Source organism: Mustela lutreola, chromosome 5, assembly GCF_030435805.1.
Source record: "Mustela lutreola isolate mMusLut2 chromosome 5, mMusLut2.pri, whole genome shotgun sequence".
In the NCBI taxonomy this organism is placed as follows: Eukaryota; Metazoa; Chordata; class Mammalia; order Carnivora; family Mustelidae; genus Mustela; species Mustela lutreola.
This window is the reverse complement of record NC_081294.1, coordinates 113,816,021-113,831,688: the sequence shown is the minus strand read 5'-3', so window position 1 is coordinate 113,831,688 and position 15,668 is coordinate 113,816,021. Positions and strand designations below refer to the sequence as shown.

At 40.1% G+C, this 15,668-nt stretch overlaps 1 long non-coding RNA gene across 1 annotated transcript in view; it reads left to right on the top strand.

The window, feature by feature from the left end:
* The window catches only part of LOC131831407 (uncharacterized), a 32,313-nt gene extending 29,491 nt beyond the window's left edge, over window positions 1-2,822 (top strand). The window contains exons 2-3 of the long non-coding RNA XR_009353638.1: window positions 1,141-1,373; window positions 2,682-2,822. This is a non-coding gene — a long non-coding RNA (uncharacterized LOC131831407). The remainder of the gene's footprint in view (window positions 1-1,140; window positions 1,374-2,681) is intronic.
* The last annotated feature ends 12,846 nt before the right edge of the window (window positions 2,823-15,668 follow it).

The following is a 15,668-nucleotide window of genomic DNA, read 5'->3' as shown; positions in this document are numbered from 1 at the left end:
TTCCATTTGATTTATAGACTCTGTTTAATAAAAATTCAACATAATCTCTTGCACTTTTAGAAAATCCTGAAATCACTGAGTGTATCTGTGGTTATGTGTGACCCAAATGTAGCCTCAGAAATATTAATACATAATAGAAAATATCAAATCTCTTTTTAAAAAAGAAAGCTTCGATTTCCCTTTTCCACATATTATAGCTATTGTTATTTTTAGTATTTTTATCCTTGTAAATAGCTGTTTTCTCCTGATTCAAAAAGGAGCATGACACCACAAAGATCTTACCATATTTGATGCCAAACTTAATACCTCTGATATATGTGTGTGGGGGGTGGCTAGTTACCCAAAGAAATCCACATTTCTTGGGGTTTACGCATTTTTTTTACAAACTCATAATCCCCTGAATTATTTCCACGCCCTAGGAAAGAGTATATTTATTATTTTTAATTTAGGGACATGTAGGAAAATATCGGCCCCCAAATTAACATGCATCTTTGGATTGCTAATTGTGCTCATTGCAAATTTGGGTCATTTTGCATGAGTGACTCTAATGTAGGGCTGAGATTGCCATGCAGCGCAGTGGATTCCTGATTCCCCGCGCTAATCCTGAACTCGGTGATTGTGTCAGGTGCAGTTCTGTATGCTCTAGCAGCTGGCTCATCCTCATCAATGCAAATAAGGCAACTCCTACAATCAGAGCCTTGTGAGTGTGAGGCCTGATTGCTGAGGGCAGGCTAAAGCACTACACAGACTCTCACTTTCAAATCACTCTAAGTGACAAGACAACTGCAATGTCCCTCCAGTTCAAAATCAACCTTTTGAAAACAAAACAAGAAGAGGATGGCTACAAAGAAGAGGAAAACCCCAGTGTTTTGGGAAATGGACTTGTTTAGATGGGCTTTATTTAGATACAGGGGTAATCTAAAGCTCATTTCAACAAATAGTTCTTTAGCTCCTCTTCTGTGTAAGATACTTGGTTTTAAGGGTCACAGAGGGGCAGAGGTGAGGGAGACACTGTCCTTGCCTTCAAGGAACCCTGCCATTTGATGGCAGAAAATCCCGAAAAGGAACATAATAACATAATTGTTACTAAGGCGCGGTCACCAAGATCCTAAATGAAAGCTGTGAAACACATTTTTACAGGAACTGTTCAGAGATGGCATTATGGCGCCGATGTCAAGAGCAAGACTTCTGGAAGCTTCGGGTTCAAATCCCAGCTCTGCCACTTACTTGCTCAAGTTCGTTCACCCTTCGGCAATCTTAATGTCCTCCCCTGCAAAGTGGTGGTGAGAGAAGTGTCTACCTCCCACGTTATCTTAGAAGAAGGAAAGGGGAGATCCCGTATACAACACACTTGCCACAGTGCTTGGCACATCGTAAGTGCTCTGTAATGTCAGCTCCGATTCTCATTCTTTCCTCTCTAACATATCAAGAAGAGGGGAGGAGGGATCCAGAAAGAATAATGTGCTACTGTTTGAAAAGCATTTATCTGCTCTGTCTCTAACTCCCCATTTTACGTGCAGCAAGCACTAACCCTGTGGCAGTGAAAATACTGTAAATGTGAAAAAGCCCTGCATCTCTCCGTGGTGTCTGGACAACCCTGGCAACTCGGAACAGGAAGGAGAGAACAAGAAATCCCTGTGCTTTTCCTTTTCTTCCTTTCCAAACACGTGTGCAGACTTCCCCTGCATTTCAGCCCCACCCTCTTTATTTTACTGCCTAATCTATAAAGGAGGATTAACAGCCGCACGCTGCTTTGGCATAGAGCAGATTCTGGGTGAGGACCTGTAGGTAGAGTCTAATGAATACAATTTTCTAGGACTGTGAGTGCATATTTTTAGCTGCATGCTGGGCTCCAGCGTTGGCTCTTGAGACAGAGGAACAGATCCTTTGATCAGACTTGGGTGTTGCTCCCAGCAGAACCTTTTTCGGGAAGTAGTTGGGGGGAAAATGTCTTCTGTTTCCAGATTTGTCCTTTGTACTCTTATCAATTCAGAGTCCCGATAACTGGTCCCAGTAAGTCTCACTACAACACTGAAGATACACCCGTGTGGGAAGCAGAGGTACTCCCAGGCAGGAACAGCTCCACTTTCTGGCAAGAGAGGGTGGCTGGGGCTCGAGCCTGTGGTGGTGATCCTTCCCCCTCGGAGAGTAAGCGAGAGGTAGTTAACCTTCCCGGGGGAGGTTTGGCTCAGACAACATCATAGACACCATATCCCCCCTGGAGTTACCCAACAATAAAACTGCTTCCTTTGCCAAACACAAAGAATGGTCTAGAGTTGGGTATTAGGAAACAGCAAACCATATAAAGAAGAACGGGAGGGAGGGAGGGAAGGAAGGAGACAAAAGAAAAGGAAAATACAAGGGAGGATGGAGGACAAGAAAGACAATACATGAAAAGAAAGTATAACGCCAGGTCTTTTCTGCTTTGGTTTGCCAGCGACAAGGCAGCCATCCAGTCTGGTCTTGATTTTAACCAGGGCCATGGCAAGGATGGGGGGGGGGGCGGTGGGGGCAGGTAGTGAAGAGGTTTCCATGCGGGGCCAAGCGGGGCAGGGATGAGGCGCCAGGTCTTGGGGAAATGCTGACTTTAAGACCTTGGCAGTGGGAGAGTGTGAGCAAGATGGTAAGTGATTTGATCTCTTCCATTCCTACTCAGGACCCTCTCCTTCTCTTTCTAATAGGATTAACAGATATTTTCCTAAGCAGAAATCAAAATGTGTCAAATCATCTGAGACAGTCAATTTGTTCACAATGCCCACATTCTTCCAGTACGGATGCAGCACTATTCAAAACCAGTTTCATTTCAAGAGATACAATGCAGCAGAGAGGTAAACATTTATCTTCATAATCTTAGACTCCTTTCAGACTGCTTAATTTTTCCCAGTGATTTTCCCCTCCTCTTTCACTCCACCCCCAAGCTCTGCTTCAAAACATTCAGTACAAAAAAGACATGACTTCCCCAGAGGATTCGGGTCTCAGTGATCCTGATGATGCAACGTGTGCTCTCCATTATTCCTGGGAGCTCCCTGGATGTCTCTCTGCATCCCGCCTCACTGCTTCTGTTGTCCTTAGGTTTGCATCACTCCCAAATCTTCTTCAAACACCTGTGCAGGTGACTTCCACCTCTTCCTCCTACCTCATCCCAAGTCAGCAGAACTCCTTCCCCCCTCCACCCCACCCGTGCTTTTTTCTCTTATTGCTGTTTTTGTATTATCTTTGTCCCCACCAGCACAGCCCTCCGCAGCTTCTCCTTAAGGAAGCATTAAGTTGCCTTTCTTTGTGCTACCTTAAAACTGCTTGTCCTCCTCCAGCTCCCTTTGAACACAAGGACCAGTGTCACCTTTGGAACAATGAATGAAAGTAGTTAGAGTGGGATTCCAACTTCACATTGTTGGCATTCCTGAAAATCTCAGGAGTTTTCATCTCCCCCACCTCCTGGAGACCCCATAAGATATCAGCAAGTAGAAGCTCTGAAATGAATAGAAACAATAGCTACTGGTATGTTTTATTCTTAAGGTTTGAATAGTAGACATCGAGCAAGGAGAATAAAGTCTCATTTTTTCCTTTTTTCTTACCATTTGTAGATTCAGTACACATGTATAGATAGTTTTGTTTTTTTTTTTAAGTAGATTGCTGACAGCATTTTCTGTAATAACATATTTTCCGTTGATGTATTTTAGGTGTCTGTTTAACCATAATGCTCTCTGTGATCATGGTGTCAAAATATAATGAATCGGGCCATTCTACCTAGAAAACCCTCACCACCGTTTTCCCTTCCCTACCTGTTAAAATCCTATTCATCCTGCAGGATCCAGCTCACACCGTCTCTCTGGGAAAGCATCCCAGATCCTCCCTGGAGAATTCTCCCTCCCTCAGTGCTCCCGTTTCAGGTGTTTCTGCCTCTGCTCTGATTGGAGTCCAAATAGTACTCCGGCTGTGGCTGATGTGTCTGTACAAGGAGACGATGAGGCCTGGGGGACAAAGAACTTACGTCCTCCTTTCTGGACTCCCTGCCGCGCCTAGAAGTGGGCCTCACGTTGCAGAAGGGGGCTGTCACCTGAGGACAAAGTGTGGATGACCGCCTGGCCTCACCAGCCTGAGAAAAGCCCACCAGTTCCTGTTGGGGGGTCCTCTTGGAGGAGAGCAACATGAAGCCACTCCCGGCCCGCTCGTCCTACCCCTGTAGCTGACAATGATTTCGAGACTTCCCTACATTAGAATTTTTAATACTTTTTCATCTAAATGCTCATCTTTAGTAAATACATAACTAGATGGATTGTGAAGTGAGGGAATTAAAAAGTGCTATCTTGTATCTGAACAAATAAATCATTTATATTAGCTCTTCTGTTTCTAGGCTGGTTTGGAATTGGCAACAAATACTAAGGCATCAGAACTCTTTGACATGGTGCATTCATTTATTTATTATTTTTTTAAGTGCTCTGACAAGTTGTTTACTAGGAGCCAAATGTCAATTAGGATTGGCCGGAAAAGGAGTTGCTGTGCTTCATGTGTTTGTATGTAGTCTTCGAGTCCTCCTGATTATTTTGGCTTTTATTTGCACAAGGTATTTATCTTCAAAGACTCACCACCACCACAACAAAAAAAATCCTACTTAATATTTTAACATTTGCTTAAAACCATACCTTGCTGGCAACCCTATCATTTCAGTATTGAATTTTTTCTCCTGATAAGGCAAATGACACTTTAGCCTTAGTTAATGTAAAACAGGAAGGTGTTAATCTCATTTTCAACATGTCAGCTCTTCCAGGTAGAGTATTAATACGCAAGATCTCCTGCTGGCAGACTCAACAGAATCTTTCTGGCTGTGAAGAGAAGCCCAAACCTGGTAATTTTTGCTTTCTTTTATTGTATGTGTGCAGGTCTGCCTCATTCACTGCAAAAGATGTATCAGTAGCTAAATGCGTGTAAAGAAACAACGAGATGTTTGCAAACTATTGACTTAACTCTGTACTCAGACACCCTGATAGGTTTGCTTTAAAATATTCACACATTACAAACATTTAGGTATGTTTGATAATAAATAGCAACTAGGTAAGGTACATTTTTAAAAGACCCTCCGAGATCCATAATTTTGCATTAGAGAACTCCAGTCCAATGTCACCATTTGTTTTGTTTAATTTGCTTTCTTGAGAACAATAATTGTAAAGATTTAAACAAGGAAAAGAATGGACTGCCTTGCTGGAGGTGTTACAAGAGTTCCATATCCCACAGGAAAATTTAAATTCTTGAAGTAATGTGGGAATGGAACTTTGTATTTTTTTCTTCAGGGTGTAGAGATGAGAGGAAACATGGCTTCATGGTATTCAGTTGGTGTGGACAGTGTCAAGAAAATGTGTTTCCTGCAGAAATGCTTAGGAGTTTTGGTATTTGTCCTACTTGCTTTATTTTTTGGAACACTATGGGGAGTTTATAAAGGGCAGTTTCAAAAGAGGTCAGAGAGAACAAAAAAAAAAAAAGAAAGAAAGAAAGAAAGAAATTGTTAACATGGTGAATATAAAAGAATATTAAAAGTTAGCTTTCTTATTGATAAATATGATTAATAGGATTTAAAAGAAATGTCATATTTCCTATTCAAGGAAGAGTTAGGATTGGCCTTTTAATCTCACACATAGGATTAGGATTTTATGTCTTCAACATCATAGATAAATGGATTATAGATATTGATGAGATGTTCATTTATGTCAACTAAAAATATGGGAGAAGCAGATAGAATGAAATGGGATCCCAGCATTGGCAACACAACACAAAACAAAACATAACAAAACCCCACATGTTTGGGCTAGGTAAGTCAAGAGTTGTGGCTGTGGGAATGGAAAAGGCGTGGCCCTCACAAGTGCCCAGCCCCCAAGGCTTCTCCCGAATAAGGAGAGATCTGAGAGGAGAAATAGTGACGATGATGCCTGAGAGGTTAATTTCTGCTCCTGTCCTCCCCACACCGTAGTCACACATTCCTGCCTCACGGCTGGGACAAGTATTATTATGACCACTTTACGGATGGAAAACAGTCCAGGGAAACGGAGACTCTCCCGAGTGAAGCAGCATTATGTGCAAGCCCCAGGCCCGGGGTTCTTCCTTTTTCTTGTTCTTTCTTTCTTCCTTGTTTATTTATTTATTTATTTGAGTTTGAGATCGGGGCTTGAAAACTGTGAAAGGAAGGGAAGAAAGATGAACCAAAAGATGTAAAATGAAGAAGGGAAAGTCACTGAGGAATTCTGAGCTGTCAAAGCTATCCGGAAAAATAAGGCAGAGAAAAAGTGAGATGATAAGATCCTTTTCTTTTATTCCTGTCCAAGTTAATAACATGCACAGTGCCTCTTTTTATTCATCTCCTGTCTGTACATATTTTCCCACATACCGTCCTATAGTTATATAATTCATTTCCTTGCCCACTGGGTCAATACTCCATCACTTTACCACTTTCGTTTTGTAATGGCTTTTTGTACTCCTTGCCAGTGAAAGTGTCCCCCCAGAAGAAGATGATGACAAAAGGCAGGAGAAGCTGGACAGGAAAAGCCTGGTAAACAGGGTCCCTGTGAGAGCTACACCTGCATTGTTCCACTTCCCCAGTGGGCATGATTATGCATTTCCCCTTAAGCATGAGGCCATGTTATATTCTGTGTTTAGCTTTTACTAGTTACATGGATGAACTCACTTAAAAACATAGTAGGATTAAATTTTAGTATTGTTCTTTGCAGCTACATAACTGACATTTATATATTGCATTTTAAATCTTCTTCTGGAAATGTAACACCCTTATAACCTGTCTAATTGGTGTCATTGTTGACTCTTTTAGTTTCTCTGGGAACAGTTTTGTAAAGTTGTCTCCCCTTATCAGCAGTTTGGCTTTCTGTGGTTTCAGTTACCTGTGGTGAACTGTAAGTAGCCTGGAAGCAGGTGATCCTCCATCTGATGAATCAGCAGAAAGTCAATAATAGCCTGACTCTGCGATCACAATGCCTACGTCATTCACCTCACGTCATCTCATCATTTGGTGTTTTATCATCTCGCATCATCACAAGAAGAAGGGTGAGTACATTACAATAAGTTATTTTGAGAAAGAAAGAGACCATGTTCACATCACAGTATGTTGTTAGAATTATTCAATTTTAGTATGAGTTATTGCTGTTAATCTCTTACTGTGTCTAATTTATAAATTAAATTTTGTCATAGGTATGTATGTTTAGGAAGAAACAGTATATGTAAGGGTCAGTACTACTCAGTTTCAGGCCTCTGCTGGGGGTCTTGGATCAAAACCCTGCTGACAAGGAGGACTACTTTGCAACTTTAATTAAGGATTTTAAGCCTCACAAGTTAGCAGGTTTCAGATAAGATATGGAAATACTGAGAGAAAATAACCCATGTATGCAGTTAAATTGACTTGCATGAGGTCACACATGTGGCTGAGTCTGAATTAGAAACTTGGACTTTTATTCCAGACTCTGCATCTTATACATTGTCTCCCAAATTCAGTTCCGTCAGTACTAAGTGCTATAGAGGATTGCATCGGAATTCCCTGTTCACGGGCTTATTCTTTTCTTAGGGTACATCCCCAAAAGTTCTAGAATGAAATTTCTAAAACATCTTTTGGAGGAAGAAAAAGTTTAAGTTAAACACCCACCTCCAACCTAAATCTTTTTTTTTTTTAATTTTTTTATTTATTCATTTGATGGAAAGAGATCACAAGTAGGCAGAGAGGCAGGCAGAGAGAGAGAGGAGGAAGCAGGCTCCCTGCTGAGCAGAGAGCCCCATATGGGGCTCGATCCCAGGACCCTGAGACCATGACCTGAGCTGAAGGCAGAGGCTTTAACCCACTGAGCCACCCAGGCGCCCCCAACCTAAATCTTATAAACAAACATTCATACTATGTATTTGTAATTATATAAACATAGAGATGAGGTGCAAGCACATTTTTAGCTATAGGCGGTGAAGAAAGAAACCAAATCAAAATCACTGGTCTTCTTTCCCTGCCTGTCAAAATAAGTTGCAGAAAAACATGGACACCAAGATATTTTCCTTACTCAAAGCTGCCGTCGCCAAATATTCTGTCAGTCAACCAATATTTGGTACTCATTTCCTGTCAGACATTGTTTGTTAGAGTCCCAAGAGTGAACAAAACAGACATAATACCCACCCTACTGTATCAACTAATTTGGATAACTCTTCTATTTCTACTACGTCTACTTTTAAAACGTAAGGAACTTACCAGCCATTCATGGTATAAATTACTTCAGATGAATAATTACTTTTTCTTGATTCTTTGCTCTAGGTAGATATTAATTATAACAGTTCAGTTTTATTGTTTATGGTGAGGATGAATCCTCACACAGTGACTCTGCACTCTCTCAAATAAATAAAATCTTAAAAAAATAAAATATTATGGTTGCTTTCCTTGAGAATGTAAGAAATTTTTATATACTATTCCGTAACAGGTCCGTATTTGTTTTATAAGAAAACAGCGCCTGAATTGACTTGCTGTTAAGTAAAATTGACTTTCTGGGAAGAAATGTCCTGATTATTGTGTGACTCTCAGTCTGTCTGCACACGCTTGCACACACGTGGGTATGTCTAGATGGTTTCACTGAGGAGGATACTAAGTGCAAGATTTCAGTTTTCTGAGCAGTCACAAAGTCATGATTTGGTTGAGTTGGGCCCACTTCAGATTTGTTTCTAAGGATGACTGCCCATCTCAGGATTCCCATCAGTTTCCAAGGTCCCAAATGTGTAAGGATTTTTCCATGATCTATATCTAAATGCCAGTGATACAGGCTCTGATGGTTAGGACAAGTGAAGAATATGGGCCCCAGCCTTCCAGGTCAAAAAAAAAAAAAAAAAAAACAGTTGATGCTCTGGACAGGTGTAGAAATCAATCTGGGCCAGTTCTCTTATGGGTTTTTGATAGAGTTTTGCCATCCAAAACTTTTTCCTCTGCTGCCAGACAAAGCAGGCTGGGTGGAAACTATGGTGGACACATCTGAAACCTTTTCAATGTTTGTGAATGCTCCATAGTTTGAGATGGTGTTAGATAAAGATTGCCTCCACCTATATAGTTTGTTTTGTTTTGTTAAAGATTTTGTATTTATTTATTTAAGAGAGAGGGAGAGGGAGAGCAAGAGAGCGAGCGAGCATGGGCAGGGGGGAGAAGCAGATTCCCTGGTGAGCAGGGAGCCTGATACGGGCCTCTATCGCCAGATCTCAAGATCATGACCTGAACTGAAGGCAGATGCTTAACCAACTGAGCCGCCCGGGTGTTCCTATAGTTTATAGTTTTTAATGTCCCCTTTCGCATCTGGGCTAGAGCACAGGCATTTGACTTGGATTCCTCTAGTTAGATACACCTATGCCAGAATTTGAATCAGATGCTAGTGATGTGGGGGGAAAAAAAAAAGGATAATTCAGGTTATTTCTCTCCCTCTCTCCTGTAATATTAGCTGGGACTACAAGGTAATGCATGGCATAAAAGAACCAACTTGTCCTTAGCAGCTAGAGTTATTCCTTTATCAAATCTGTTCTGCAACACAATTTTGGACGCTAGTCTGGAAGCTTAACTCAAGCCTAGTTCTCCAGCCTTTTCAACAATTCAGTAAGTCACAAAATATCCTTTCATTAAACTCCTTTTCTGCTTAACCAACTGAAGTCACCTTTGATGGCTTGCAACTGAAGGCCCTAATGAAAATAGACAGTAATTAGGAGAGATCAACTTTATATATAGTGTTCAGGGAGGTCTCTCTGAGAAGGCTATATTTGAATGGGGCAGGAGGAGTGTGAAGGAATAAGTGATGTGAACAGCTGGGAGGAAAGCTGGAACCAAAGAACTAAGTACAGAATCCCCTGTGTGGAGCCGTGAGTCCAGCAGAGAGCAAAACAAACAAGGTCCCTGTCCTGGTCAACTTTACCCCTGGTAGGGGCATTTAGACAGTTAAGGGCAAGCAGATTGTAAGTAGCATACTTTCAGAATGTGATCAGTGTTATAAAGGAAATGAAAGAGAGAATTATAGGCTAGGGACTATAGACAGGGGGCTGTTTTGGACAGGGTGGACAGGAAAGGAGGTCACATGCCTCAGAGACATAGAAGATTAATGTCTTCGAGAAAAATCCCTGGAGTACACTGTTGGGACACCTTACTCAGGAAAGTGAGTTTCATAAGCATTCTTAAAGACAAATATTGCAGGGCCATCTCTGCCGAGGTTTGGAATGTTGGGAGAATCCAACAGATGTTAAAATGCTCTTAGAGACAAAAGCTTTTTAAATGCCAAATGTGATCATCTTTTTGATGATGATCTCAACCTTAAACTTGCCAGATACATATGACCACATTTTTAGGGAGATAGTTCTTTAACTTATGAATATTCTTTTACAAATACAAATTGGCTTAAATGTTGTTTTGGGTAGTTGCTATGTGAACAAGTACTAAAAACAAAATAAAGAAGACAGAGGCGATGCTGGTTCTTCATCACTTTGTCAGAAGCTCTTCTGGTTTGATGGACTGGGCTGTCAACAATGGAATAAAGCCAGTGCTTAACAGAAAGAAACCTCAGCTTCAAGCAGCAGTATTCCAAAATAATCTCTCAGTGAGTGAAAGTTGCTGGTTTTATGTGAGCATGAAAAATTAATTATCAATGAAAAGGCATTTACTTTTTTCAGAGTCCATATATTTATTGACAAATAAATGTTCTTTATCTCTCCAGAGGAAAGAACCATTCTCTAAAACTGTTTAATCAATTTACTGACCTGAGTCAAAGCTTTGGGAGGGAAAAGAATGTACTTTCTCAGACAGACCACAGAAAATACAAAGCAGGTGGGTCTTTGCTATGTTTGTTTTTCCAAGAGCAATTATCTGGAATACTTCTCCCTACAAAACCATAAAGTTTTTCCTACAAAACATAAACAAACTTAAAGGTAAATAAGGCAAATTGAGTATATACATCAACTCTTACTTTCTTCCCAAGACCTGGAAATGAAAGTAAAAAACACATTTAGGAAGCACAAATCAACAAAGACAGAGAGAACAGATGAGCAGAACAACAACAACAAAGAACAAACAAGCAACCAAGCAAACAACCCAGAGTCTAGGAAGAAAGTGAATGAGTGGTCAAGAGAACTTAATGGACCTGAGAATGCAGATCCCAAAGCTGGCTCCCAAAGAGGAAAGCCAGCTAACTCATCTTTTTTTTTTTTTTTTTTAAAGATTACTTATTTATTTATTTGACAGTGGGTGAAGTGAGAGCAGGGGGGCCTGCAGTGGGAGAAGGAGAAGCAGGCTCCCCGCTGAGCAGGGAGCCCGATGCATGCAGGACTCAATCCCGGGACTCCAGGATCATGACCTGAGCTGAAGGCAGACGCTTAACTGACTGAGCCACCAGACTAACTCAATTTTGCAGCAGAGATTGACACTAGATGTCTCTGGAAATGGGGGTTGAAGGAGGTGGGTAGAATAAGAGAATATGCTGAAAGTCTAAAAAGCATTCGGATCCATCAATGATGTCGCCAACTCCCAGGATCCAAGCAACCATTGCTCTCTCCTCCTTCCCACAACAAATCCCCCAATCCTGGTAGAGGACTGGAGATCTAGTCCCTGGGGAAGATAAGACACAGATTCTTGGCTGCGTGGGGATTCAAGGTGAGCATACGATACTGAAAGTAGGGAAAATAAGTAGACATTTTAAAAGGATCACCTGCCAAGTGAAGTCCACATAGGATAATCTCTCTTTTGATTGACTTAAAATCAGCTGATTAGGAAACTACATTACATATACAAAATCCCTTCATTTTGCTATATAATATTGTATAATCATAGGGGGCATGCAATTTCATCCCCTGTGCCATATTCTGACAGTTAGAAGTAAGTTAAAAACTCTGTGTATACTCAAGGGGTTATAAAGGCACGTTTACTATGGAGTGGGAATCATGGGGGCCAGATTAAAGTTCTACCTACCACAGGAGGGGAGGGAATCACTAGAGATACAATATAAGACAATTATTCAGACCTAAAACACGTAATTTTCTGGATTGAAAAAAACTCAGTAAATGCTAGCAAATTGAAGATAGATCCACACCAGACTGTCAGAAAACTGTGGACCACAGAGAGACCTGATAAGCTTCCAGAGGGGACATGTCACAATCCAAGGAACAGAGAGGAAGTTGGCATTGAATTTCTAAATAGCACTGCTTAAGTCTGGAAGGCAATGGAGCACTGTCTTCAAGATTATGAAGCAGAATGACTTCTACACTTTAATTCCATATTTAGAAAACTATTCATTTAGGTTCAGGACAGAATAAAGATATTTTCAGACATGTAAGATCTCAGTTATTTCCAATGTACCTTTTCTCAGAAGAATGTCTGAGGATTTGCTCTGTCAAAAAGGGGAGAAAATTAAGAAGGGGATTGCAGAAGAGTTTAGCAGAATAAGGCAAAGAGAATCCCAAAATCATGGTAGGGGAGGATGCCAAACAACCTGAATGCAGGTTTGAGGAGGCAACACATCCATAATGGGAAAAGTCAGAAGGCTTCAAGAAAGATTTCTTCTAGAAGATGAAATAGAGAATGGGGAATAGAATAGAATATTCCCAGCATCTTAATGTACTTGAGAGAAATTTAGACAATTGACAGAGAGTTTGGGCTTGAATTAGTGTTAAGTCAGAGAAAACGAGGAGAACAACACAAAGTGATTAATTCAAAAAAGTTGTACAGGAGAGGGAAAGGAATCCTGATTTACTATGTGGCACAGCTATGAATAATGTTTCCACAGTAATAATAATGTCAGCACAAAATTAAGGTAGAAGTATAAAGAATGAAGAATGGGAAGGTTTTGCATGTGTTATAGGGGCAATGAGAAGGGAAGCAAGTTAGATCTTCTCCTTCGGTTGCAGGAGATCTATAGCCAATACCCCAAACTGTGAGCACAGAAGAGGCAGCCTATTTGGAGAGATGGAGGTAAAAGCCAGAAGATCAGCCAAAAATGTTGTAATTACTTCTGAGAAAGAGGAATAGAACAGGGAGAGAAAAGACAGGAGACTGCCATTTCTCTAGAATAAGCCCAATAAATCTGTATTTTAAACTGTGCATATATGACTCTGAAGAAAAATACAAAATAAATAAGCAAAAGTAGCTGTGATTAGATAAAGCAATCATCTGTATAACTGCTTTACTTTTCATGCTAGATATGTTGACTCTTCACTTCCTTATCTAAGTTCCCTATAAAGTAGTAATGTTCATTTTGTTGTTTTAAAATCAAGTTTACCAGAACTTAAACATTAAATGAATGTTTCCTTTCAGAGCTTTTCTCCTTAAGAAGTTAGACACTTAGTCCAAAGTCTTTGCAACTACTTGAAATATATTTGGAACTGTTTTTCAAATTTCAAAGCCTGTGGCAAAGTTCTTTAAATATAACTTCAAAGGTGTCAATTCATGGGTTTAATATTTTGAAAGAACCAGGAATCATTTCAAATCACATTAGACCTGACTGGTCAAGCTAGCTTAACCATTTTGAGTAAAAATTAAGTCTGAAAAATAAACCAATATAACTGATTTTTGGGGGTGGTTTATAAATTAGCTGTAAAAGGGACTTTAAAAGAGAAAAATATTCTAAAAGTATTTTGTCTTTGAAGCATAATTGTTAAAATATGTGTATGAGGTTGCATTTTTAGGAAGGTGCTGCCACAAAGAAGTTAAGGATATTGTTCACAAAGCACACAAACAAAAATCTATGTTGGAAACCTACAAAAGTGATTTTAGGAGAAAAAAGAAAAGAAAAGGCCAAATGATATAATATATGCTTACATATTGTAGGTGCCCCTCTTCTCTTCAAAATCCAAGTAGGGTTGAGCCACCCACTGAAATTATCAGAGTACCTTATGTAACTGTAATTTATTTTCCTCTCAGTGGAAGAGATATGACTAGAAGCAAACCTATGCCGTTGAATGACTTCTTTTTTTTTTTTTTTTTAAAGATTTTTTATTTATTTGTCAGAGAGCGCGAGCGAGAGCGAGCACAGGCAGACAGAGTGGCAGGCAGAGTCAGACGGAGAAGCAGGCTCCCTGCGGAGCAAGGAGCCCGATATGGGACTTGATCCCAGGACGCTGGGATCATGACCTGAGCCGAAGGCAGCTGCTTAACCAACTGAGCCACCCAGGCGTCCCGAACTTCTACCTAGTTATATAAGGTCAGTGGAACAATTACTGCTTCATCAGCTTTGGTATTGCTGTACTGATGAATCCAAGATAGTCTTTCCTTTCTTTAATAATGAATGACATGGCAAATGTGGTATCAAAGTCTTCCAGTCTTTCTGAGAAATGTCTAACTGGAACTCATCAGTAGAGGATCTCCACAACCCTGTTGATTTTGATCACATTCTCAACTATGGGGACCTCGTAACCATCCAGCTCTGGTCTCTACTGAATAAATGCCTCCAAGCTTAAGAGAGTATTGCCTGTGTGTAGAGGAGACAGCTAGATGTCTACTATTCTTCTTTCCTCTTGGGAAAAAAGAAAGACTACATTTCTAGTCGCATCATGCAGACAGGTTTGCACATGGAACTTGAATGGAAGAAATATATACCACCACTCCCTGGTCAGGTTCATGCTTCACCAGGCACTTTTCTCTTTTGCCGTCTGGATGCAGATGAGGAGGCACTAGAGGATAGAGGATCCAGAAGGTGGATCCAGAAGGTGGAAGTAGCCTAGGGCCCTGCATAAATGCATGTAGTAGAGCTATTCCTGCCATTCTGAGCAGCTGCCCTGGACTGTTACATAAAAAAGAGATGTTGTATTTAAGCAAGTTTGAGTATATTCTTTAAGAAAATTTGAGTCCTTTTGTTGCTGTATCCCATGAAGACTAATAAAGGAGGACTAATGAAGAAACTGGCTTTTTACCTGGAATAAGAGATCTAATTTCTGACCCTTGAGAGCATATATATTGAAGAACCCCTCCTAAGGCAGAGCTTCCTATTTGAAATAAATAAAATGGAAATATGTTCGTTTTAGTTTTAGTTATCGTCTAATTGAAAAATGATTTCAAAATTAAAGATACAGTACTTAGAAGTAAATTTTTATAAATGAATAAACAGAAGACAAATGATTCAGTGCATTGCTGTCCAAGAAATAAAAGTAGACTATAATCTCAAGACATCACAGAAATATAATTAATATAAAATAAATGTATAAATGTGTTGAAGGTAATCAGAAGAAAGGGTGCATTTACATAGTGTATTGGTTGGAGTAGGCCTTGTAGGCAGCTAGGAAAAGGTAAAGAAGCCTGTGAGGCAATAGAGTTGCCTTGGCCAGTGTAGTGTCTTTTTAAGATGGAAATGAAACTGTGAGGTCAGAGATTAGCAGGCAACAAAGATACAGCAGTATAATTAAATGCCTTTGCCCTGAAAATGAACAGGAATTTGTGGATGGAGAGACAGCAGAGAATAAAGTAAGGGAGAAAAAAGAAGATGGCCAGTCAGAAAGACTGAGTGGGATGTGAAAATTCAATATGAAGTTATCTGCACCGTTCACTCCTCAGGCTCCCCAAACATTTAGTAAAAGTAGATCTGAGGAAGATCTAATTATTGCTGTTTTATTTTTATTTTTTTTCTTCCAGAACCCACGCTCTTATTAAATATATAAACTTTTTATTTTGGAACTGTTTTGTATTTACAAAAAGA